A 27,024-nucleotide genomic window follows, 5' to 3' on the forward strand; every position below is an offset into this window, starting at 1 on the left:
TTTCTCTACAATAGGACTTGAACCAAGAGTATACATAAGTGATGAAGCAAAATACAAGTAAGTAAAGCCCCTGAAGGTGGATTCTTCTTTTGTGCACTAAAGGCTACTTATTCTCAAAAATTTCCATCCACCACTCCCTGTGTGGAGAACAAAGGACAATTTGGTGGCAGCGGCAGTTCCCATCACTGTGGCAGCACAGCACCGAGATCTCTAGTTTGCTCCTCTGCTCCCCTTTCTTAGGTCCTGCCAACTATCAGTTTGTGAGATGCTACTCGAGACCTCGATGTTTCATTTGCTTTTTTATCCAAGTAACACAGATTCATTAAAGAAGCCATGGACAATCTGAGGAAAAACCCGAATCCTACCGACTATCACTTATCACCAAACATGACCAATGGTAATATTTTAGTGTACTTCCTTTCAGTATTTTTTTCTCCACCTGTACAAAGGTCCCCCCTGCCTTCGGTCCCCTTATGGTTATGATCATACCATAGAGACAAAGTATATCCCAGTTTTTAAAAATGCTAATATACTGTTCATAAATGCGGTTTTAAAAGGCTGCATAATATTTCATTTAGTGTTAGGAACATTTGTTCAACCATTTTCATATCATTGAACATTCCAGGTTAAAAAAAATTTTTTTTTAATGTTTATTTATTTTTGAGAGAGACAGAGACAGAATGCAAGTGGGTTAGGGGCAGAGAGAGAGGGAGACACAGAATCCAAAGCGGGCTCCAGGCTCCGAGCTGTCAGCACAGAGCCTAATGTGGGGCTCGAACTCACGAGCTGTGAGACCATGAACTGAGCCGAAGTCAGAGGCTAGACCGACTGAGCCACCCAGGCGCCCCAGAACATTCCAGTTTTTAATTTTTGTCAATAAACATGTGTGGAAAAACACTTAGTATTTCCTTAGAAAAGGCTCTTAAAAGTGGAATTACTACGTAAATGGTATAAAAACGTTTAAGGTTACTGAATATTGTCAACACCCTTCCAAAAAGGCTACATTAATTTATATTAGCACCAGCAATGGAAAAATACTCCCCAATGTACTGGGTATTGCTTATCATTTCTTAGGCTTCTTTAATTTAATTGATAAATATAGTATCATTTTTCCACATGGTACAAATTATTATGAGTTGCTTATGAAAATGTTGAAGGCTGTTAACTAATTCAAGACAGCGATGTAAGAGACACTAGAATTTTATTTTATTTTTTTCATTAGAATTTTAAAAATATTTCTTGCAAGTTGATTTTAAAATAGCTGAAGGAGACATATTGTTATCAAAGTCCAACAAGAACTATCTGAAGCAAAAACAACTTAACCCTGTTCTTTTTTTTTTTTTTTTTAACGTTTATTTATTTTTGAGACAGAGAGAGACAGAGCATGAACGGGGCGGTGGGGGGGGGGGGGGCAGAGAGAGAGGGAGACACAGAATCGGAAGCAGGCTCCAGGCTCTGAGCCATCAGCCCAGAGCCCGACGCGGGGCTCGAACTCAGGGACCACGAGATCATGACCTGAAGTCGGACGCTTAACCGACTGAGCCACCCAGGCACCCCTTAACCCTGTTCTTTGAAGATATCATGTACTCTTAAGCCATTCTATCTGTGTGGTGCTCTTTCCTGCCTGGAGAGGCCCTTCTGAGCTCCTGGTAGCTGGCAAATATTTAGCTATCCATCAAGACTCAGAACAAATGACACTTGTCTGAGAATTATTCTCTCATTCTTTTTCTGCTCGGTGATCCTAGCACTTTACACATACTTCGATTTTTTCTCCCAAAATGTTCTGGGGTGGCAGTATTAGATAGTGTTAAAATATTTACAGGCTTTAGAGGCAGATGGCTGTGGGGTCAAGTCCAATACCTTCTGACTGTAGGATTCTGGACAAGGTACAAACCTCTCTAAGGCTACATAACCTCATCTGTAAAATAGGGATATTAAATTTGACCTCAAAGGGTTTGAAGATTCAATGAGCTAATTTGCCTACAGAGGTCAGCATAATGTCTGGTATACAGTAAGCACCTAATAATGGGCAGCTGCCATATGCCTGTCTCTTTTACCAGGTAAAGGACTGTTGGAGGGACTCGGCCATGTCACTTGGCTTCTATCTATCACTAAGGATTAGTGCAGAGCCTGACATGCTGAAGAGAAGATCCAGAAATGTTTGAGGATATGTTAGTTTCTGACAGAATAAGAAATGAAAAAAATTGCTCTGCAGACTAGAAATACATGATTGTTAGTATATAAGCACGTGGACACAGACCTCCCCATATACTGTTCTCTTTAAGGTCTTTCCAAATATATTCATGGGCTCTTTCCTGATCTGCACTCTACCTTGGGAGCTGACCACACTTCGCGCAATCCTCATAGTCTCTGCTGGGTCCTCAACCTCACGCTGGGGACATTCACATCCAACCAACAAAGTTGCTGCAGCACTAAATGAGTTAATGTGTTCAACACACACAGCAGCATGCAATTAAGGGTAAGTTAAAAAAAAGAAGTCCCCTTCTTTGCGAAGACTTCCTCAACCCTACCAGATGGTGCCAGTCTTACCAGCTTTTGCAATTTTGTAACAAACTAATATTATCTTAGCACTTTCACACTGTGTTCTGTCTCAGAGCAATTCAATGTAAGCGACTGAAAATAAAAAAAATAAGATACCACTCACTGAGTACGTTTGTTATTTGCCAAATGTTAGCACACACGTACATTTTCTATACCAAGTGTTACAACCCTTTGAAGGAGTACCGTTATCCCCATTTCACAGCTGAGGAACCTGAGGCTTAAAGGGATTGATCAATAGATGTAAGGTCAGTCAGATATTAGGCAATGGGTAAGAGGGAACGCCATTCGTATTCCTAGCACACATGATATTCCTTGTAACATAGTAGAGCTTAACAATTGTGTGCTGGCTAAATAAACAAAGGAGCATATTTAACATAAAAATTCAGTAAAATAAAGAGCAAGGCAATTACCAAATGATAACTTAATTTTAAAGCTTTTGGCTATCCCTATTATAAAAATTTCAAATATACACCAGATCTATTACCAACTAGGAATTCTCAAATAATATGTGAAAAAAGCAGTCTAGGACTTAGTGCCCACGTTTTGAGGCATCACAAACTAAATATCTGTATACAACGTAATAAAGAAATAATAAAGAATCCCTTTAGGCTGAGTTCCGTGGAACACCCAAATCCAGAGGTCAACTATTTTTATTCTCTCAGTCAGGAAAGGCGAACACAGTTAACTACATGAGACTACTTTCTATGAATAGAGCATTACATTTTCTGATTTACAGATTTGTTATTTAAAGTCTAGTCTCTCCTTCCTTAAAGTAAATTAAGTGTTCCCCAACAGTGTTAACATGACAAAATAAACCTCCCATAGGTAAAGATATTTAGTGTTCAGCCCTATTACGTGTTGAGATTGCCACATTAGGCTCTAGTGAATGTCAGGTAGCCTGATCTTGAGATATAAATAATCAGCAAGGGCAGGATGGCAGCTATCAGCTTGGGTCATGCAGGTTACTGAACAGAAGTCAGATGGTAACTAATTCTAGTCACTACTGAGCAGAATGGAATTTGAACCAATGACCCAGAGATGAAAGACTCTGACTCTCACTGGAAAAAAAAAAAAAAAAAAAAAAAAGTACAACTTTCTCAGTACTAGGAAACTAAATTCTTAAAACTGGGTTAAAAGCCAAGATTTCCTCCATTTTTCTAAGTTTCCACACTATTTGTAGCAATGAAATAAATAAGCTGATGATTTTTGAGACATATTTAAAAATCCATTGGTTTGTCACCAGTTCACTGCAGATTTATCTATTATACTAAAGAGTATCTGGCCTGCTCTTGAGAAGTTTTATAATTAATTATGTGTGCTAAGCCCTAAACTTGGGCATCAATTTACTATTCCTTTGTGGAAAGAGAAAAGTTCACCATGTAATAACTCTGAAAATAACTTTTGCTTTATTATTGTCTGAGGGGACTAATAATTTAAGTTGTCAAAAAACAGCAATATCTGCTTGCTGTTAGTGAATGCAGCAGCAACATGGATCTCTGGGCAGTGCTGTTACATCAGCTCTCCCACTCTTTACCTAACTCATTTAAAATGGACAATAAAAGTTTTCTTTAATTAGCTACTGGTGTGCATTAACATGATCATGATTAAACCATAAAAACCAACTGTACATTACTCTGGTCCCCTCTTCCATGTGTTTTGAATTATTCTGTTTGAAAATGTACTTTGCGTCCCTTTTAAAAGTTCGACCTTCTGCTTTCAGAGAATTAAATGCATATTACTGTAGTGAAGAAGATAATGTTTCAGACCTCCAGGCATATATTAAACACACTGGCAGCACTTGAGACAAAATGCTTTACTTATTAGATACTTCCTATTCTAAACAGTGTCATCAAAGGCTAAAAACAAAATCCATATAAAAGCTGCACAATGCTTCCACACAGAACCCGTGCCAAAATCCCTGTACTTTCCAACTAATGAGGAAAGGATGTGTACTCTTAACATATGAATGTAAGATTTTCCAAGCATTCACTTTAGGAAACTGGGCTATTGATTCCATATGGGTTATGTTAAATGAAACTGTATTGGTAAAATAACCTTTAAGATATCTGGCATGATAACTATAATTAAACAATATTTAAAAGACTAAAACAAAAGGGAATTTGGTTCCACAATGGCTAATTAAAATAAAATGAAAAAACACAGCCATGCCATCTATCAAGATAAATTGTTATTGTTTAAGAACTATTTAAATACTGTTAAAATATACTTTTAGATAAAATCTGAAAGAGCTGGAAAAATATTTGTGGCTGAAAAATGGATAGTTTGGTGAAGTAAAAAGTATAGGACTCTGAAATTTTATGCAGAGATAACAGCTTTAAAGCTTTGAGCACAACCAGATGGTACTTAAATCAGAGGAATTCTACGGTTTCACTATCAATGGGTTTCAATACGAGAAGATTTTCGATAGCTAGGAAAACACATCAAGTTGATAGTTTACTTCTTAGATCATTTCAGCGCATTTTCCCATCCTTTCCCAGCTGGCCGTGGCACACACCCTAGCCACCCAGGGAAAGGTGCTGAAAGGTGTACTGGGAGCTGGCGAGCTGGAGCCAAGTCCTTCTTTTAATGCATGGAGATAGGTAAGTTTACTAGCTCACCCTGGAGTCTGGCGAGAGCCACAGTATCTCAGGAGCAGGGGCTAAAGCCATACTTGAGTATGTGACAATACCAAAGAATGTGTTAAAATAATTTCAAATGACATTAATTAGATGTTCTTCAGTAGCATTTGGGAGCACAGAAAGATAAGCTTGACTGAAACTTCTGGTTTGGCCATATCAACGTTTTTATGGGCACATTCAAAAGTCAGCCTCATTAATAAAAATGCTTCAAATAAATGGATATTTACATTGTTAAAGAAAAATATGTAGAAACCAACCTCTTGAGAATTAGCAAGATCTCAAACAAATACATTTTGTGCTCTGATGGATGACCAAAAAAAAGGGGCAATTCAGCATCTATTCCAATGCTTTGTCATTTTAAGGAAACCTTCTTAACTATACACCAAGCACAGATATATCTACGTATTTTCCCACCTTCCTATTGTAATTATGGTTCTGTAACAGCAATGCAGAAGTAATATTTCCACCACGCGACAGTCATACTTTAACCTTCATCACAATATCTTTTGCCGATCGGAAGATCATTTTTCACATCTTATAAATTATGAAAAATCAAGTGTGAAACCACAAAACCAAAGTGACAATCACTATCGGTATATCACTGTGACATTTACTCTAATTTTACTATCCCTGCTAAAATGTAGTAGTGTCTTCAAAGAAGCAAAGATCTTACACAAAGTCAAATACAATACAAAATCAGTTACAGTATTTTAATGGCTTCACATACTGGAATTACAAAGAAGAATTTTTACAAGCTTGAGAAAATTATGTGCCTCACTGTCTAAACATTTGCAAACATACTCTTCTAGCTGCATCTTCTGGAAGTTTGGTTTTTGGGATGGGGTGGGGTACTGCTGCTGGGAGAAGGTCGTTGTATACTTTTAACCCCAAAACAGCCTACTTTGGAAGTTTTACATAAATAGCAAATTGTCGTAACTATTGGCAATACTTAATTTCTGCTGGATGAATTAATTTAATCAAGAAAACAAAGTTTATCTTTAAGTCTCAAATTTTCAGTGATGTCGGCATTGTACTTAATAAACTTGTTATCACTTTATGCATGAATTACCATAAGAGCTCAGTGATGTGCTAGGTAAAATTTAAGCACAAGAAATTAACTAAAACATTATAAAGAATAAATTACCTTCTTTATGAAACATCTCCTTAACTGTCACCAATCCATGTTATTTTTAACTTAAAAACCAAACTTGAACAAGCACTGGGTACTACAGATACACAGTGTTAGAAAAGAGGGCTTTTTAGATTTTATTTCTCTAAGCCAAATGTTATACCAGATTCCACATAATATAATTGTTCCCAGTTGGACGGCAAAAAAAAGTTTTCACAATACTGCAGTAATTATGCAAAAGAGCAGAACTAATGATACCCATCACTGCTTAACAAATAGAATGGTAAAGAGTACTACAGTTTCAAGTTTTCCCTTTCATGAAGTTACTTTTCCGGCTCTTTGAAGTAACAGTATGAGGCCACTACAGCCTGCTAAGTGTCAGTTCACATATTCACATTTCAAGACCAGGGCTAAATGCAACAAAAGCAGCATGGTGATAGTTCAGGCAAGGTTGTGTTTTACTATATAGTCCATGTTTGGTCTATTGTTCTAATTAAAGTTGTAAAGTACAAAAACGGACCAGTTCTAAGTGCCAAACGCCCTATATAAGACCTTGGTTATTATCAGTGTGTTTCAATATGGTAAGCCAAACAAACAAACAAACAAACAAACAAACAAAAAGTCTACACACCAACCTCTCCACACAAGTTCAAATCATACTTCTTGAGATTTTATCTGCAGTGTTGACCTTTAGACTTTTGTGTCTGTCTGTCCTTTTTATACATATATGACTTCATAGCATAAGCTTATTTTCAGGAGCTTCTAAATTCATGAAAAAAATTAGTCCCAGGTGAAACTTTGCATACAAGTTCTCATTCTCTCTCCCTCTCTCTCTCTCTCTATGTCTGTCACATATAAAATTAGAACAGGTTGGTCATTTTTGTTCAAGGAGACTAGATCTAGTTGATTTATACTAACTTCTGAACTTACGTTTGACTTGTTTGCTTTTTGTAATGATTCAGTTTTTAAAAAATAAAACTTAACACATTGTGGGAACTTGGATCTTTATCAAAACAGATGCCTCTACGTTAGAAAAAACACCCTGCTTTGAAATGACCACGATGTTAATTCTTAAAAAGTGGCTACTGTGTGTACCAGGTAACTACCTCTCATACTGATGAAATCCAAGGTTCATACCACTAATGTCAATGTGGAAACCATTTTGTCTCATGGCTGCTTAAAGATTTTCAATAGGATTAAATCAGCTGCAAGTCCTTATTATATCAGGGTTTACAATTGTGTCTGAGCTGGAGTCTGTTTCTCATAGAATTTTACTCAGAGACGGACTTAGATTGGCTCCTTAGAGCTAGTCTGATTTTACTAGAAACAACTGTATCACATCAGCCACTCTCATAAACTTGCCGTAAGATTGAATCAGCCCTGACCCTGAAGCAGATGAAAGTTTACCGAGCCTATGCATTCTCTGTAAGAGTCACAGAAAAGTTTGCATGTAGTTTCTGCAGAAGGGCAGAAGTAGAATATGCTTATTAACTATTCCAGTTGTCCTTTGCCTTGCAACTCTGAACCTGATAAGAGTTCTGATAAGAAAACTATAGGTGAACTTGGTGAAATTTCTATTGATGAAAATACAAACTCTTGATTATTTTATCCTTCAAATCGCATATAGTCCTTTAAGGAAACAATGAAGGGTTTATGGAAGTGATGCAAGAGCATGCTCTTAAAACTAATCTTCCCCTCATTTTCAGTACAACTTAAAAACAATGAAAAGGGTTTAAGTATATCCATAATTAACTTTATCCAATAGCTGGTTTTCATTGCCAAACAGAAAATAGTTGACAAAAATATTGAGCTGATTTTCATTATCATATATTCTATTTATTAAATCTAAACAAATCTGGTTCGGTTAACTGTAGATTCTCTTCAAAGTAAACCTGAATCTCAGTAGTCTCCACTACGTAGCTGATTTTATTGAAATCCATCAAGACATAGAATAGAGATTCACTTACTAACTTTTATTGGCTACCCTTTAACTTCATGATAGCAGATCAAATCCAAACTGAACTAAAGCTACATATTGATTCTGTTTGTCCTATGTTATCAATACCTTAATGATGCAATGGACAATGGACTTGAAATGCAAAATGGTCAAGATGTTAGAGAGAAAAACATTTGCTTATGCCCTGCAGCCAATTCTTCTTTTCCACTAGAAGAACTTTGTTCTGTGCTGCTACTCCATAAAAATCATCACTAAAATGACCTTCCACACAAACTGCTTTGATCATAACCTCTCGTTTTAATCCCTAGGAATTTGAAGTATTCTCTAAACCAAGTAAATACTGTATTCCTAACAATAGTTGGGGTCAGCTGGCCCTACACCATCAGTTAATTTTCATATCCTTATATGTCCTAAGTAATATTTGCTGTTCTAAGAAAACAACTTACTGTATATTAATGAAGGTAATCCAACATATATCTTAAGGATATTCTTGACCATGTGGAACCGTCTGCATAAAAGTTTAGAAGTTAAAAAAAGAAAATGTTAGATTACCTCCTCCCAAATATCAAGCATCATCTCTACAAACATTAAAGTAGGAAGCAAGTCTGGAAACTCAGGAGAAAACTTTCTCAAAAAACTTTTAAATTTTTCATAAATTTTAATCATAGCAGCTATAAGAGTACTAACCGATCTTATCACAATGTCTCTCGTTAATACTAAATTTCAGAAAATCATATTCATAACAGTTTACCAAATTAGCATCATTAAAGAGGAGTGTTCTTAGTATTTAAAATTCGTATCTCTCTAAACTAAAGAATAAAGATTCTATTTTTTAATGATTATTTATAAGGTAATGTTATTCAGTCAAGTACGGTTAATGTTTGGACTTTAGCTGTAATAATTTTATTGTGATAAAATACTTCCTTAGCTTCTTGAAGATGGAGCAAATGTCAAAATTATTAAGCAAAATGTGTAAAAAGTATTTCACATTATTCATTCATTCAACAAATTTTTACTGAGCATATACTATGTTCCAGACACTACTAGGGATATAGCAGAAACAAAGTCCTTGCCTTCATGGAGTTTACATCCTAGTGGGGAAATCAGATCATAAAATTTTACGCAACACACACACACACACACACACACACCTGTTTTTTGCTGATGGACTGGATTGCTGGATATTATGAGAGAAAGACAGGAGACAAAAGTGATTTGAATTTTTTGGCCTGAGCAATTACAAGAACGGAAAAAGAGGATTCTCCAGGTAATGCAAGTAGCTTCTCAAACTATGTGTTATGCTAATGCTTTGACAATCCATCTTCCAAACTTTGCCTATTTCCCCAAAAGTCATAAATGACCACAGTGATCCTCACCACCATACCCAAAGTCCCAAAGGACTCTCTAGTTTAATTATGATGGCTTCCTAGTTCTTCTAGCAAACCAAACCCCAGTCAGCTGAGAACCATGCAAGGGAGGGCTATTATTAGAGATGGTTTTCTGGGGATGAGCTTAGACCTCATTCTGCACAAACACTCGGGAGTACAAAATAGTGGGAGTCATGTCACATCCCCAGAAAATCAAAACGAGATGCAGAATATTTTTTGGGAGGAATTTGGCCTTGGAACAGCTAAGACTGAGAATATTAGTGAGTTGAGTTGGAGAAAGGAAGGAGAGAGGGCTGGACTCTTACAAGACCTTCCTATTTCTAACTGCTTTTGAGCATTTCAACTTGTATGTCCCATTATAAACATTATGCATCTAAAAGATCACCATAGGTCTAGGTCTAAGAGGGCGGTGGCAGCTGGGTACTGGGTTTCTGGGCTGGTAGGATGGTCCTGGGCACAGCTCACATGTGGAAAGTCCTCACCTACTTCTTAGTGTTCCCTGGCATAGGAGGGAGCATGCTCAGTGTCTTCCTGAATCTGCATCACAGAGAGCACAAGAGACCTGAGTTTGTCGCCTACCTCCATCTCCATACCAGGTCCAAGTCCTTTCCCTGGGAACATGGTAATTATACTGTCTACCAGAACTCTCACGTGAATCCACTTCTGATTGACTATGAAGATGAATAAAGAGAACTTGGACCACTACCCAGTGTGGACCGCAGCACTGGTATGGTTATACACATAGACCAGAAAAGTATATGGGACCTTAAGCTCACCTTCCTTTTTTTTTTTTTCCCCTTTGTCATTTTCTTTTTTTTTTCAATATATGAAATTTATTGTCAAATTGGTTTCCATACAACATCCAGGGCTCATCGCAAAAGGTGCCCTCCTCAATACCCATCACCCACCCTCCCCTCCCTCCCACCCCCCATCAACCCTCAGTTTGTTCTCAGTTTTTAAGAGTCTCTTATGCTTTGGCTCTCTCCCACTCTAACCTCTTTTTTTTTTTTCCTTCCCCTCCCCCATGGGCTCCTGTTAAGTTTCTCAGGATCCACCTAAGAGTGAAAACATATGGTATCTGTCTTTCTCTGTATGGCTTATTTCACTTAGCATAACACTCTCCAGTTCCAACCACGTTGCTACAAAGGGCCATATTTCATTCTTTCTCATTGCCACGTAGTACTCCATTGTGTATATAAACCACAATTTCTGTATCCATTCATCAGTTGATGGACATTTAGGCTCTTTTCATAGTTTGGCTATTGTTGAAAGTGCTGCTATAAACATTGGGGTACAAGTGCCCCTATGCATCAGCACTCCTGTATCCCTTGGGTAAGTTCCTAGCAGTGCTATTGCTGGGTCATAGGGTAGATGTATTTTTAATTTTTTGAGGAACCTCCACACTGTTTTCCAGAGTGGCTGCACCAGTCTACATTCCCACCAGCAGTGCAGGAGGGTTCCCGTTTCTCCACATCTTTCCTTACTTGTTTCAACTGTTGACCAGTATACTGATCTTCCATTCCTTTGCTTATGGCACGAGATAGCTTAAATAAATAACTTAGATTGGCAAAAAATAAAATTGAAATAAATAAATGAAACATTACCATATCATTCTAAACTACCTTTTCCCTAAAATATCACCTTTATAAGTTAACTTCTTTTTTCTTCCTTCCCAAAGGGCTCAAATATTAAATACACCTTTCGGTTCCCTACCAAGTACTGCTGGTCATTCCTTCATTTCAGTAATTACTCTTGCTGTTTTTCCTTTGTATTTTTTATTCTTACTGGCCCTTCCCAGTTTCCCCACTGGCTAATTGCCTGAGTTCCTTAATTAGTTTCTTTCACTGGTCTTTCTCTTTCCTAACCTATCCCATATAGTACTGACAGATTACTCTTCTCAAAATAGTTTAAATATTTACTTACAAACACTTATCCCACTAGAATGTAAGGTTATTGAAAACAGACTTTTTGAGCGTCTATAATTCTACTTTATCACCAACACCCAAAATAGTGGTTGGTATACAGTAGGCATTCCATAAATATTTAATGTATGAATTAAGAAAAAAAAAAACAACCTGAAGTGAATAATTTGCAAAGTGCTTATTTAGGTCCCTGGGTGAAAAAGGAGACACAAGGATCAGTTAAATTGGAGCCTGCCTTGGGGCACCTGGGTGGCGCAGTCGGTTAAGCGTCCGCCTTCAGCCAGGTCACGATCTCACGGTCCGTGAGTTTGAGCCCCACGTCAGGCTCTGGGCTGATGGCTCAGAGTCTGCAGCCTGTTTCCGATTCTGTGTCTCCCTCTCTCTCTGCCCCTCCCCCGTTCATGCTCTGTCTCTCTCTGTCCCAAAAATAAATAAACGTTGAAAAGAAAATTAAAAAAAAAAAAATTGGAGCCTGCCTTCTAGGTTAGAGATACTTTACTAAAGATGCTTTTAGAACACGTCTGTTCCAAGACTGAAAGAAACCAGGATTTGGACTTGTTCAAATGGCAGTAAGAACACTGAGGCTGAAGGAACCACATAAATGAAAAAGGGACAAAAGACAGAAAAGAGAGTGGGTAAGTGTATGGCAAAGGAAACACCCCATCTGGCTCAAACAAGAGAGGTATTGATGGGAAGGGCGGAGGATGAGGCTGGAAAGGCAGGAAAAGCAAGATTCTAGGTAGCAGTTAAGGAAACTGAATTCTTAGTTTTATGCCAGTCTTCCTTAAACTATAGCCTTTTGGCCACCTGAATCAGAATAACCTAGGGCACCTGTTAAAACAGAGACTCTCCGGCCTCACGCCAAAAAGCATCTTACCTGAAGGTGACACCTGGTGAGCTGAACTTATAACAAACTTCCAGTAATATTTATGCACACTAATATTTGAGAAACACGGCTATATACAGTGGAAAACTAAACTTTCTAAGCAAATAAATGACAAACAGTGCTTGGGAAAAATAAATGTAATCAAAATGTGCACTGGCAGTAGAGATTGGAGGGCAAAGAGACTGCAGGTAGCACCACCATTGAGAAAGCAATTGGCCAGATGACCAAGATGGGGATGTGAAATTAAGTAATCATAGCATAATGGGCATTTCCCCTATGAAGCCTTCTCTTTATGAGCCCACAATAACTCCTCTCTCTCTTACAGTCCTGTAGGACATACTATCTTTATCATTTATCTGGTACTTAGCATATACCACCTTCTACTGCTATTTTCTTTTAAGCCTTCCCTTCTAACTAGATTGTAAGATTCTTGAGTCCAGAAACATGTTATGCTCATTTTTGTAAATCCTGTGCACAAAATATGCATACAAGGTGAGATAAGTATACTGGATGACCACAATGCTGGTGATTAAGATGGCAACACTGATAACCTAACTAGTTGATTCCCTGATATTCTCTAAAGCAATAACAATGCACAGATAGCATTTACTGCCTGCTTAGAAGGTGCACTTTTCAATGTGCACTTAGTATACATTAGACACTTTTCTATATCAATTCATTTAATCCTCAGAACAACCCTGTAAAGTAGGTACTATTATTATCCCCATTTTAAGATAAAGAAACTGAGGGGACGCCTAGGTGGCTCGATAGGTTGAGCATCCAACTCTTGATTTCAGCTCAGGTCATGATCTCACTCACGGTTGTGAAATGGAGCCCTGCGTCAGGCTCTGTGTTGAGCGTGGACCCTTTGAGCTTCTCTTTCTCGCTCGCTCTCTCTCCCCCCATCCCTCTCCCCACTTGCGTGCTCTTTCTAAAAATAAAAAAAAAAAAGGGGTGCCTGGGTAGCTCAGTCAGTTAAGCATTTGATTCTTGATTTCGGTTCAGGTCATGATCTCATGGTTAGTGGGTCTGAGTTTCCACTGGGCTCTGCAATGATAGCACAGAGCCTGATTGGGATTCTCTGTCTCCCTTTCTCTTTCTCTCAAAAAATAAACATTAAAATTTTTTTTAATTTAAAAATAAAAAAAGATAAGGAAACTGGGGCCCAGATAACTTGTGCAAAATCACGCAAAATTAAACATACATGTGTTAAGTGGTGTAGCTGATATTTGAACACAGAGCTCATTGTAAAACCATAATCTACAGGGGCACCTCAGTGGCTCAGTTGGTTGAGCATCTGACACTTGATTTCGGCTCAGGTCATGATCTCATGGTCGTGGGATCGAGTCCTGTGTTGGGCTCTGCTCTGACAGCACAGAGGCTGCTTGGGATTCTCTCTTCCTCTTTCTCTGCCCTTCTTTCTCTCTCTCTCTCTCAAAATAAATAAAATAAACTTATAAAATCATAATCTACATAGTCTCTATTGAGGACCTTTATTTGTTTCTTTCATAGCCCTTACCACAGTTTAAAAATTTTGTCAATCTTGTTGCTGTTGTTAATGTCTCCCTAACTAGATGGCAAGATCCATAATTGCAGGGACAAGTCAATTTTGTGCACTATTACATATCAAGTGTTAAGCACATGATAGATGCTCTACAAATATACACTTTGTAAATGAATGAATGAATGAAAAAATAAGGAAAAAGAAGTAGGACAAAAGAGTGGAGGAATGAAGCAACACATACCATTATGAGTACCTCAGGGACCAGCAAGGCTTTTATTACTGATTTCAGACACATGGCTTCCCAGAGAAAGCCTTCATCAATATATGAATGTATTTTGAAATGCTGAAAGGAAAAATCCATTTGCAAGGTGCTGGGACCAGGTGTGTCTATTTTAGCAGTCACTGTATTCAAGAACAGGAAGCAGAGCTTGGAGATAGAGCACTGCACTAGGGAACTGAAGAGCTGGCTGAGTTCCACTGTTTCCACTAAGTCACACCTGTGTGCAGCTATGTGGGAAAAAACTGTCTTTGTTCACAGCTCTCCTTTTGTCGACATTGAGTTAAAATAGGGTAATCTAGGCCAAATTCAAATTCTCAGTTCAGTGCATCTGAGTCATGCTTCTGAGAGCTGGAAGAGGTTCTGGAGCTCATTGTTTCCAGAGATTTTCAAACTACTTTCTAGTCATAGTACTCTTTTTTCAAAGAAACTCTTATGGGGTGATGGGGTAGTGGGTAGGGACAGGTAGTCAATATGCACAATATGGAAAACAGATAAAAGCAAAGTTACCCTAGGATGGTTGTATCATGTGACAGGCCACAAAACTCAAATCTGCTACCAACCACCCCTCAATATTTTAAAGTATTTTATTTCAATTCTAGTTAGTTAACATAAAGTGTAATATTAGTTTCAGGCATAAAATATAGTGACTCAACCCTTCCAGGCAAAAGCCAGTACTCATCACAGCAAGTACACTCCTTAATCCCCATCACTTATTTCATCCATCTCCCCACTCACCTCCATTCTGGTAACCATCAGTTTGTTTTCTATAGTTAAGAGTCTATTTCTTGGTTTGCCTCTCTCTCTCTCTTTTGCCTTTGTTTTGTTTCTCAAATTCCACTTCTGAGCAAGATCATATGGTATTTGTCTTTCTCTGACATATTTCGCTTAGCATAATATTCTCTATCTCTGTCCATGTGGTTGAAAATGGCAAGATCTCATTCCTTTTTTATGGCTAATATCCCATTGGCCATATGTCACATCTTCTTTATCCATTCATCAGTCGATGGACACTTGGTCTGTTTTCATAATTTGACTATTGCAGATAATGCTATTAACACTGGCATGCATGTACCCCTCTGAATTAGTATTTTTGTATTCTTTGGGTAAGTACCTAGTAGTGCAATTGCTGGATTATAGGGTAGTTCTATTTTTAACTTTTTGAGGGTCCTTCATACTGTTTTCCAGAGTGGCCGCACCAGTTTGCATCCCACCAACCACGCAAGAGGGTTAGGATTCCCCTTGCTCCACATCCTCACCAACGCCTGTTGTTTCTTGTGTTGTTGATTTTAGCCATTCTGACAGGTATGAGGTAATATCTCATGGTAGTTTTCATTTGTATTTCCCTGATGCTGATTGATGCTGAGTATTTTTTCATATGTCTGTTGGCCATCAATATGTCTTCTTTGGAAAGAAATGTCTATTCATGTCTTCTGCCCATTTTTAATTAGGTTATGCATTTTTTGTGTGTTGAGTTGTAGAAGTTTTTAAATATTTGGGATACTAGCCCCTTTATCAGATATGTCATTTGCAGATATCTTCTCCCATTCTGTAGGTTGCCTTTTAGTTTTGGTGATTGTTTCCTTTGCTGTGCGGAAGAAGCTTTTTATTTTGATCAAGTCCCGATAGTTTATTTTTGCTTTTGTTTCCCTTGCCTCAGGAGACATATATAGAAGGAAATTGCTATGGCTGATGTCAAAGAAGTTACTGCCTGTGTTATTCTCTAGAATCTCTATGGTTTCAGGTCTCACATTTAAGTCTTTCATACATTTTGAATTTATTTTTGTGTATGGTGTAAGAAAGTGGTTTAGCTTTATTCTTTTGCATGTTGCTGTCCACTTTTCCCAACACTCCTTGTTGAAGAGACTGCCTTTACCCCAGTGAATAGTCTTTCCTGTTTTGTTGAAGATTAATACACCATATAATTGTGGGCTAATTTCTGGGTTGTCTATTCTGTTCCACTGGTCTTTGTGTCTATTTTTGTGTCAGTACCATTCTGTTTTGATTCCTACAACTTTACAATATGGTAATCTGGAATTGTGAATATTGTAATCTGAAATCTAGAATTGTCATGCCTCCAGCTTTGCTTTTCATTTTCAAGGTTGCTTTGGCTATTTAGGGTCTTTTGTGGGTCTATACAAATTCCATCATCAGTGGGATTTATTCCTGGGTTGCAAGGGTGGTTCACTATTTGCAAATTAATCAACATGATGCATCACAACAAAAGATTCAATCATTTCAACAGATGCAAAAAAAGCATCTGACAAAGTATAACATTCATTCATGATAAAAGCTCTCAACAAAGTAGGTTAGAGGGAACATACTGAACATAATAAAGACCATATATGAAAAACCCAGAGCAAATATTATCCTACATGGGGAAAAACTGAGAGCTTTCTCTCTATGTCCGGAACAAGAAAGGGATGTCTGCTCTCCCCACTGTTATTTAATGCAGTACTAGAAGCCCTAGCCACAGCTATCAGACTGATGAAAGACTGAAAAATAAAAGGCATTCATATCAGAAATGTATAAATTCTTTTTGCAGATGATAATATATATAGAAAACCTGAAAGATTCAACCAAAACACTAGAACGTCTAATGAATTTAGTAAGGTCTCATGATACAAAGTCAAGGTGCAGAAATCTGTTGCATTAATATACACGAATAATGAAGCAGCAGAAAGAGAAATTAAGAAACAATATTTGGATTGGAAGAACAAATATTGTTAAAGTGTCTATACTACCCAAAGCAATCTACACATTTAATGCAATCCCTATCAAAATATCAACAGCATTGGGGTGCCTGGGTGGCTCAGTTGGTTAAGCGTCTGACTTTGGTTCAGGTCATGATCTCATGGTTCATGAGTTCGAGCCCTGCATCAGTTTCTGTGCTGACAGCTCGAAGCCTGGAGCCTGCTTCAGATTCTGTCTCCTTCTATCTCTGTTCCTCCCCTGCTTGCGCTCTCTCTCTCTCTCTCTCAAAAATAAAGATTAAAACAATTTTTTTAATTAAAAAAATATCAATAGCATTTTTCACAGAACTAGAATAATCCTAAAATTTATATTGAACCACAAAAGAATGATTGATATAGTTTTTAAATATATGCTTTACTGAGATAATTCACATGCCAAACAATAGATGCCAAACATCTATTTAAAGTATACAAATCAATGTTTTTCTTCCAAGTTTTCATTTAAATTCCAGTTATTTAACACAGTATAATATTAGTTCCAAGTATAGAGTAATTCAACAGTTCCATATAAACGCCTAGTGCTCCTCCCAAGTGCCCTCTTTAATACCATCACCTGTTTAACCCATCCCCCAGCCCACCTCCCTCTGGTTACCTTCAGGTTGTTCTACAGAGTTAAGAGTCTGTTTCCTGGTTTTCCTCCCCCTACTCCCCCATGTTTGTTTGTTGCTTAAATTCCACATATGAGTGAAATCATATGCTTTTTGCCTTTCTCTGGCATATTTCACTTAGCATAATATTCTCTAGCTCCATCTACATCATTGCAAATGCCAAGATTCCATGATTTTTTATGGTTGAGTAATTTTCCATTGTATGGACATATATACGCATATATATGTGTGTGTGTGTGTGTGTATGCATACATATACACACACGTATACATATGTATATGTATATATATATATATATTCTTTACCCATTTATCTGTTGATGGACATTTGGGCTTTGGTATATTTACAGGATTGTGTAAACATAACCATAGTCAATTTTGCAACATTTGTCAGTCCCAAACAAAATGCCATATCCATTAATAATCACTTTCTTACCTCATTTTTCTCCCTCCCTGCCAGTCCTTAGCAGCCACTGTTTTACTTTCTGTCTCTATAGATAGGCCTATTCTACACATGTCATGTAAATGAAATCATATAGTACATGGTCTTTTGTGTCTGGCATCTTTCACTTCGCACGGTGTAAAGTTCATCCACGTTGTAGCATTCCTTTTTACGGCTGAGTAATATTCCATTTTATGGATACGTTACATTTTATTTATTCATTCATTAGTTGTGGGACACTTGGGTTGCTTCTACTTTTGTTATTATGAATAGTGCTGCTATACATAGTCAGGTACCAGTTTTTGTGTGGACGGATGTTTTTACTTCTTTTCACTACATACGTAAGAGTAGAACTGTTAGGCTATATATATAACTCTATGTTTAATCTTTTGAGGAACTGCCAGACCTTTTTCTAAAACAGCTGCAACATTTTACATTTTTAACAAGTGTATGAAGGTTACAATTTCTCCACATCTTTAGCAACACTGGTTATTATCTGTCTTTATGATTACAGACATCTTAGTGGGTGTGAGGTGGTATCTCATAAGTGGTGCTGATTTCCATTTCCCTGATGGCTGATGACATTGATAGTTTCTTCATGCACCTATTGGCCATCTGAATACCTTCTTTGGAGAATGTTTATTCAGATCCTTACCCCATTTTTTGTAATTGGGTTAAGTTGCATAGTTTTAGCTCTTACATGTAGGTCTGGATCCATTTTATGTTAATTTTGTACATGGTGCTTATTCTTTTAATTTCTATAAAGTCAATATTCACATCCCCTCTTTTATTTCAGATTTTAGTAATCTGAGTCTTCTTTTTATTGCTAAGTCCAGCTAAGAGTTTGTCACCTTTGCTGATCTTTTCAAAGAATTGAGTTTTGGTTCTGCTGATTTTCTCTATTGCCTTTCTATCTCCCCTTGACATTTTATAGAAACCTTAGAGAAAGTAGAGTTTGGGGCTAAGGCAGTAGAAGCTTCCTACCCATCCCTTCATTCAAATGACCACAATATCTGGGATGGCCCAAGCCAGTCCTTTTATTCACACCTGTTGTTTGATTTATCAATAGTGTGCACTATTATTTCTCAAATTTTCCGGTTCAGATGATAAATTATATGGTCACATAACAAGAGCTCTGGGCTGAAATGGGATTTTCTGTAGATTCTATCCAGCTTCCTTCCAGTCCCATCTTTTTGAATATTCTCTGTGGTCCTGGCCTCAGGGATGAAGTAAAAAAAGTGAAATAAAGAAAATACAAACCGCGGATAGAAGAGACACAGTTGCAGTGAGATTGGTGTGGAAAAAGAAGTTTTTGAGAATTCTCACCAACTAACAAAAAAAGGAAAAGAGTTCTTTGTCTTTATTTGTGTCTCTCTGTCACTGTTCTTTTTATTCTTTTATAAACAAGTACAAATTGAGGTTGAGGTCATAGACAAATATTCTCAAGAACTGCTGTGGATAAAGCAGTCTATCTTCATGGGTTACTGACTTAACCATGGGGCAGGGCCCTATATTCTATTTTCCAACTACACGTGTGCACATACTCTTCCCCAGTGAAGACAGCATTCCTTAGGACAATGCCAGTCTTCCGAAGGGGAAGGAATATTCTTACTTTTGAAAGAGAGGTTACAGGTCTAAGGGCTCAAGAAAAGACAAGGATCACACTACTTCCTTTTGCTCTATGCCTCCCACACCTAATCAGTGTACCCAAACGCTGCAAGATGCCAATAATTCACCTTCTATTCCATTCTGTTTGTCCTTTCCCCATTCTGTCCTAGACCCATACTCTCCATGGGGCAGGAGACGGTTTTGTGGTTCCATCTACTTCAGGCACCTCTGCTTTTCCTAACATAGCCAAAGGCATATATGCAAACGAACAAATACACTTTTATCAATTAATGCACTGTATTCATTCACAACATTTCATTCCACAATCTGGAAACTGTACATTCAGTATTTCTAGAAAAACTCGGCACTCTTAAGGAGAATTAAATACATTTAGTGTACTTCATTTCAATCTTAAAATAATTTGTTCCTTATTAGTCTAGGAATCTGATCTGTTGTGTTGACTTGATTATCACATGTTACTCAAGAGACTTGATTTTATTTTCACCAAATGTGCTTACTTTTTTCCTGCTGTATTGGTTTTTAGACTTTATTTCAGAGAAGGTGTTTTAGGAACTGAGATTTTAAAATATTTTACAAGAACCTGTTTGTTAACAATAATTTGTTTGATATCAAAGTTAAGTCACAATGAAAAATCTGGTATGTTCAAGGTTTTCACTGGAACTAAAATGCTTATTAAAAGTCATGGAAAAATATTACTGCTGTTTTTGGCAATAAAACACAATGATGAAACAAAGCTTCCCGAACAATGTAAAGACAGTGGGACAGTGACTCAAGGCACTGGCAGATATTTTATTTTGATACTTAATGCAGTTCACAGAATACCAGCTGACTTTATTCTTAGGAACACATTTAAAAAATGGCAGTGATGGATTTTCAGGCCTGGTTACACCTACCAGGAAAATGACACAACCATTATTCACCTCTTCCAACTATGGTTTTTACTGGCATCTTCTATGAGTTACACTTTGGCACTCTTCTAAACATCATCAGGCCACAAGCTCGGTCTAAATCAAATATTTTTACAAACTAAACAATCCAGTGCTAAAAACTACCCAAATTACAAAGACCTAATGCTGTTTCCGTTCCAAAGAATAGGCTATTTTATAGGGGAAAAAAAGTGCTTACTACATTAAAAGGGAAATGGAGCTTCAACCCAAAAAACCTAGGCGATCTAGAGCACGAAAAAACCAGTTAGGATCAATCCTGCACTGGCCACCAACTGACAGACATAACCTGCTAATGACCTTTTCCAATCTCTGTATCTTATGGGCCCACATAATAGATTGTCTAGGCAAGTCAGTTCATCTAGTATCTAGTTAAGTTAGTTTCATACAGAAAAATATCTGTTCATAGACATAGTCTACATTCCTAATTCTGGCTAACATTTTTGCAAATGTGAGCCACTATTCACATTATTACTGCAAAAGAACAAGTCCAAGTATATGTCCTACTAATGATAGGTGAGGACCATTATCTCTGCATGTGGAGAGTACCTGATTTTCAAAACGCTGAGGGAATACACACAAGCAATGCTGGCAAGCGAAACTTAAACCAGTGAAACTTTCATTTTCCCTCATTAAATACAGATATACTAAAGTATATTCTTTGTAGTTGCTGCACATTTTAATTTGAAATTAGTTACACAGTGCCTGGTACATAATACACATGTTGAACAATACTTGTTGAATAAATGAATGCAAAATATCTCATTCCCTTACAAATCTGGAAAAGCCATATCATGTCAAGTATTACTTATTACATAAGTAATATTTAGGAAGCCATAGCAATTACATCATACATTCTCCTTTCCCTTGAATAACAAAGACCATTAGTCTTTACCTGAGGAATTTTGTAACCAGACTAACTCTTCAGCTCTACCGATCTCTCTTGTTTCTATCACCTCTATTGATAGTTTTATTGCATAGGGCATTATATTGGTCAACTGCTGTCAGAAACAGCATAGGAGGATCTCAACAACTGTAAAATCTTTGCTTAGAGACATTCATTAAATACATCCATCATTTATTCATTTAACACAGTGGTACCGAGCTCCTGCTACGTGTCCGATAATTTTAGGCATGGAAGATGTATCAATGAACAAAAAACCAAACTGAAACAAACCCCCAAAACCTGTTCTTGTGGAGCCTACATTCTAATAAGTAGAAGTAATAAATCTAATAAGTAAACCATACAGTATGTTACTAAATCAGAGGTAGTGTGAGAAAAACAAAAGCAGGTGGGGACATCAGGATTTCCACAGAAGGACAGAAATTTTCAAAAGGGTGGTCATGGTAGGCCTCATTAAAAAGGAGACATCTGAGCAAGGAGCTACTGGGAAAGGTCCCCACAGGGGCCTGGTGGCAGGAATAGTGCTAGGCATGCTCCAGAAATAGCAAGGGAGCCAGTGCAGCTGGAGCAGAATAGGAGCGCTCTCCTAGGAGCACTGACTGGGAAGCACAGTAAGAGTAGAGGTCTGAGACTAATGGAGGAGCCAGATCATACAGGTCCTGGAAAGCCACTGCTGTAAAGACTTTAACTTTTCTATGAGAGAAACAGGAGCCAGTGAAGAAAGATTTTGAGAGAACAACACAAATATTTAGCTTAGGTTTTAAAAGGATCTCTGGCTGCTGTTTTGAGAATATGAGGCTGAGATAACAGAGTACAAAAAGGAGATAGGTCAGGAAGCTATGTACCTAGCCATGTAGGTGAGACATGATGGCTTGGGCCAAGGCAAATGGTGAAGGTGGTGAGAAGAAGTTGAATTCTGGATATATTTTGAAGGTAGAGCCAACAGGATTTGCTGACACATTAGATATGATATATAATAGAAAAGGAGGTGAGTAAGACTTCACAAATTTTGGCTTTAGCAACTGGAAAAATGGGAGTTGTCAATGACTGATATGAAAAAAAAAACTATGGGTGGAGTAGGTCTGAAGGAAGAGAAAGATCAGGAGTTCCATTTTGAACATGTTAACCTCATAGGGTGAAATGGCATAATCTTCACATTACAATCCCAGTTCATTCTCCTCATCATACATTTAATGTAGATTAAAAATAAATCTATGGCATTTTTTCAGGCATGCTAGTTAGAATTGTACTGGAAACCTTACATATCTTTTATTCATTAGAACCAACAGTTTGCTCACTACAGTAGCTGGAAATTCTAGTCTACCAGTTAGAAGTGAAGTTCCTGCTTGCCTTCCACTTACCAAAACCAAATGTGTTTACAGCTTCTTGTCTCCTAGATTCAAGAACAATTTGGGCAAGATGAAATGGCTCTGGAATTAGAATCAGAGGATCTATAGGTCAAACTCTGGTTCTTCCACTTACCTGTGAGGGGGCCTTAACATCTTTGTATCTCACTGATGACAACATAAAATAAATAAAACACCTACATTATAGGAATGGTGTGAGATTACATTAAATGATATAAGTGAACAAGTTCCATGCATTGTAAAGAGTTATACCAATGTTAGAAGCTATTTATATTGCCTATAGCTTGCCAAACATTTTACACATGACTTTTCTATTTCTTTTGCTCATTCATTCATTCACGCATCCCACCATCTTACATAAAGGAATGAAGTTCTTGGAATAATCTCTTAACAAATTGGTGAAAGACTTCTGAGAAGTTTTCTGGGGGTTTCTTCACCCTTTTTACTCTATGCCCTTCTAAGAGCTGCTTAGACAGTAGTTACCTTATCTTAATGATATACTTTACATGGGTCTGATTCCATTACAATGAATTCTGCAACTGAACATTTGTTAAAATGAAAGGACAAAAAAGTCCTGGTAAAATAATAGCAGGCAACCTGCTAAAATGGAAACAGCAATGAAAGGTGAGCCATGTTACACATCACTGGAAGAGTCAACTGGACTGATTCCAAAGTGCTGGGGTCAGAACAGAGCCAACTCTTAAGATATGACCTGTGGGAGATGAGAATGATGATATATGGCAGGAGAGGAAAAAGTGGGGTTAATGTCAAAGTCTTGGCCCTGACTATTCCCAATTTATTTTGTAAGAACTTTGGCCTACCCTTGATGGCCTTTCATTCTTATTTATGGGGAAGAGAGAGTATGCAGGTAATCTTTTTCAATCACATGATATGATTGCAGAGAGACTGGGAGTTTTGTTGACAAAAGGGAGTGTGTACCTAGTTTTTGGAGGTGAAGTCCAGGTTTCTTATGAATCTTAGTGAGTTAGCAAGAGAACAGATTACTATGTTTTTAAATAAACAAAGCTGTAGGAAATAATCTCAAGCATTAACAATTTTACCCTAACTGAAGGGTCTGTTATAGCCATTGCTATGAGGATCTTTTTGTAATTCTTCCTGCACTATATTCTCAGACGCAATTTTATTAGGGCATTTCTTCCTAATTAGTTACTGGGAGTGTCTTCTGACCTAAGATATGAGCTTTTTCAAGGTTGGGAAGATATTTTATTAATCCTTGTAACCACAGAGTCCCTGTAACATACACAATAGAGAATCAATAAAATTTGTTTTCTTGATTCCCTTCTATGTACAGCTTTCCCTCCTACACCTTTATTTCTGAAAGGCTAACTTCAGAGCTCATATAGTGAGATCTCATATATACTTCATTCTCCTGAATTCTGCATGTCCTTCGTGTCATGGGCTGCTCACACAAAATGGTTAATGAATGCCAAACAACTTACGGCAGGAAACCCAGGATTTCAGACCACACGCTTCCTTATAAAGTAATGAAATGTTTGACACATAAGGGGACAGTACCATTCCTGCAATTCAATGGAATTACCATTTAGATTACACTTTGCTGTCTTGAGAAGAGGAATTTTTGGCTTGGTATTTCTGACTCACCCTTAGTGTTTTTTATTGCAACACTGTTATTCTTGTAAATCCATTATTTTCAACATGTCATCATAAAAGTATTCAAAGACACAAAAAGATGAAATAATTTTATAGTAAGCATCTGTATACCTATAACCTAGATGCTCTACAAAACTTCATTTTGGTTCACTTGTTTTAATAACTAGGGATAGAATGGGTCTCAGCAAGAAAAAAATGGCACTTTCATTTCAGTGATTATTTATAATTTTAAGAGTTAACAAAAATGTTAATAGCTAGTGAGTTCCTATGGGGTAAATCCTTTACCTATCTTATTTTTAATCCTTACAAGATTCCTACAGAGAAGCTGAGGCTTAGAGAGTTAAGGAACCTGGCTAGGTGCCACAATAGCTCTCTGAAAGCTAGACTTAAACCCAAACTCATACTCTTCAATATTCCATACTGACCCTAAAAGCCAAAAGAGGAAAAAACCAAACCAAACCAAAGCAAACAATGGAGGCAGACATTATTGGTTCCCTGTCCATCATTCTATTTTAATTTCCCCTAATCTTAGAGAAATCTCATTTTTCACACCCTCAGCCCCCAACCCCACTCTATGTCAGGGAAAGTTAACCCCACTGCCAGGATCCAGGGGTGCAACAAGTCCCTTTCCCGTGACTGATTTGGAAATTCAAGCCTAAGCCATTCAGAGAGGGAACTCCCTAAATCATAGGGCTTGGGTGAGGAATGGGCACATGACCCAATATGGTTTAATAATTCATGGGAAAAAGTTTCCTCAGGGCTTCTGGGAAAAAGCTTCCCCACCCCCATCAGAGAGCTTTGGGAAACAAGTGGATGCTATGAAGTACAGACACACAGCCAGGAATTATTACAGCTACAGTGCAATTATGAGGAGAGCAGTCTAAGGATGAAGCCAACATATCAAGAGTAGCAGAGGAAGTCAAGAGAAAAGAAACTGTATTCAACTGAGAGAGCCCTCAAGTGTGCCCTGCATCTGGAGTTCAAGTTGTGGAAGCCAATATACCCTCTTATTGTATCATAATTTTGGGTTTTCTGTTATTTATAGCCATAGACATCACAGCTGATTGGGAAAACCAGTCAAAAGAATGAAACTAACGACAGAATTAAAAAAATATGAAACAACTAAAAGAGAACACAGTTAAAGACTATATTCACAAGGCTGTATGAAGGGTCCACCAAGTTGAGGAGGCTGCAGCGAACTGTAGTGCTTCTTATGAATTTTAGTGAGTTAGCAAGAGAACGGATTCCTGTGGAATTTCATTCCCAGGCATGGATTTAGCAACAGCAGCAGCAGCAGCAGCAGCAGTTTCCCAAGGTTGTTCATGCACAGAATTCTTAGGACTTCCATAAAGAATAGTCCTTATATTTTTCTCAAAGATTATAAAGAAATGAATTCTAGTCAGGCTTTAAAAAGCCTGGGCGAGTTCTTGCCAGCAGTCTCCCACACAAAGGCAATCACTTTGTCACCCAATCTCAACACTTTCTGTTCTCCTTTGGAGATTTTAATTAAACTAGAAGTTCAGCAGACCTAAGTTCTAGTATTGGCTCTATCCAATTACCCTTGACATTTGTCTCCCTAAGATACAGTTTCCAAACCTGAAAATCCCTGGGATGGCTCTAAGGAGCAAACGATTGAGTATTTGTGAAATACAAATACAAGGAATTGTTATTAAGGAAATATAGTACATTTGCTATTGCACACTGGTATAAGGGTTTTTTTTTTTTTTAATCCATCACTATTAAATAAGAAACAATGCTAAAAATAATTGCCAAAATATCACACAGAGGAAGAAGTAGATCATTTTCCCCTTTCCTCTTCTCCTTCCCAGCTGGTTGGCACATGGAGCTGGAACAAAGTGCAGTTCTTTAAGGATCTGCATTATTAATATTAAAGCTAATACTTATTACTTTAGAAAGCAAAATGCAGCTAACCTGACATGCCTACTTTTTTGGAGAAATAGAGTATCAGAAAATAACATAAGGCAATAGTTTAGAGATCACGTATCAGCTGCCAGGGCTGGGTATAAAGTTGGTAGCCAACAAAAGTGGGAAAGAGGGGAGCCTGGGTGACTCACTCAGGTAAGAATCCAACTTCAGCTCGGGTCATGATCTCGTGGTTGGGAAGTTAAATTCTTATAACGGGCTCTGTGCTGGCAATGTGGAGCCTGCTTGGAATTATCTCTTTCTCCTCTCTCTCTCTCTCTCTCTGCCCCTCTCCTGCCTGTATGTTCGCTTTCTCAGATAAATAAATGAATTTTTAAAAAAAGCGGGAGAAGAGAGAAAATGGACAACACACTTTTTCTGCTTAACAGTTCTGCCTGAGCTGAGGCTGGCACTATTTATTCACTTTGCCTTCTTAAAACAACAAAAGCCTAGAAATGAGGGTAGAAAAATTGTTTATAAATCTTTCAGTGTGATGGATGTCTAAGTACAGGCTCTTGTCCTCCTGTTTCTTAAAAAGAGTTACACCCAATTCTATCCA

General features: G+C 37.6%; 1 protein-coding gene across 7 annotated transcripts in view; it reads right to left on the reverse strand.

The window, feature by feature from the left end:
- The window catches only part of VPS13B (vacuolar protein sorting 13 homolog B), an 822,593-nt gene that overhangs the window by 211,283 nt on the left and 584,286 nt on the right, over window positions 1–27,024 (reverse strand). The gene's annotated exons all lie outside the window — the stretch shown is intronic.

The sequence above is a fragment of the Puma concolor genome, chromosome F2 (assembly GCF_028749965.1).
Source record: "Puma concolor isolate L17-30 chromosome F2, mPumCon1.1.hap2, whole genome shotgun sequence".
Classification (NCBI taxonomy): Eukaryota; Metazoa; Chordata; class Mammalia; order Carnivora; family Felidae; genus Puma; species Puma concolor.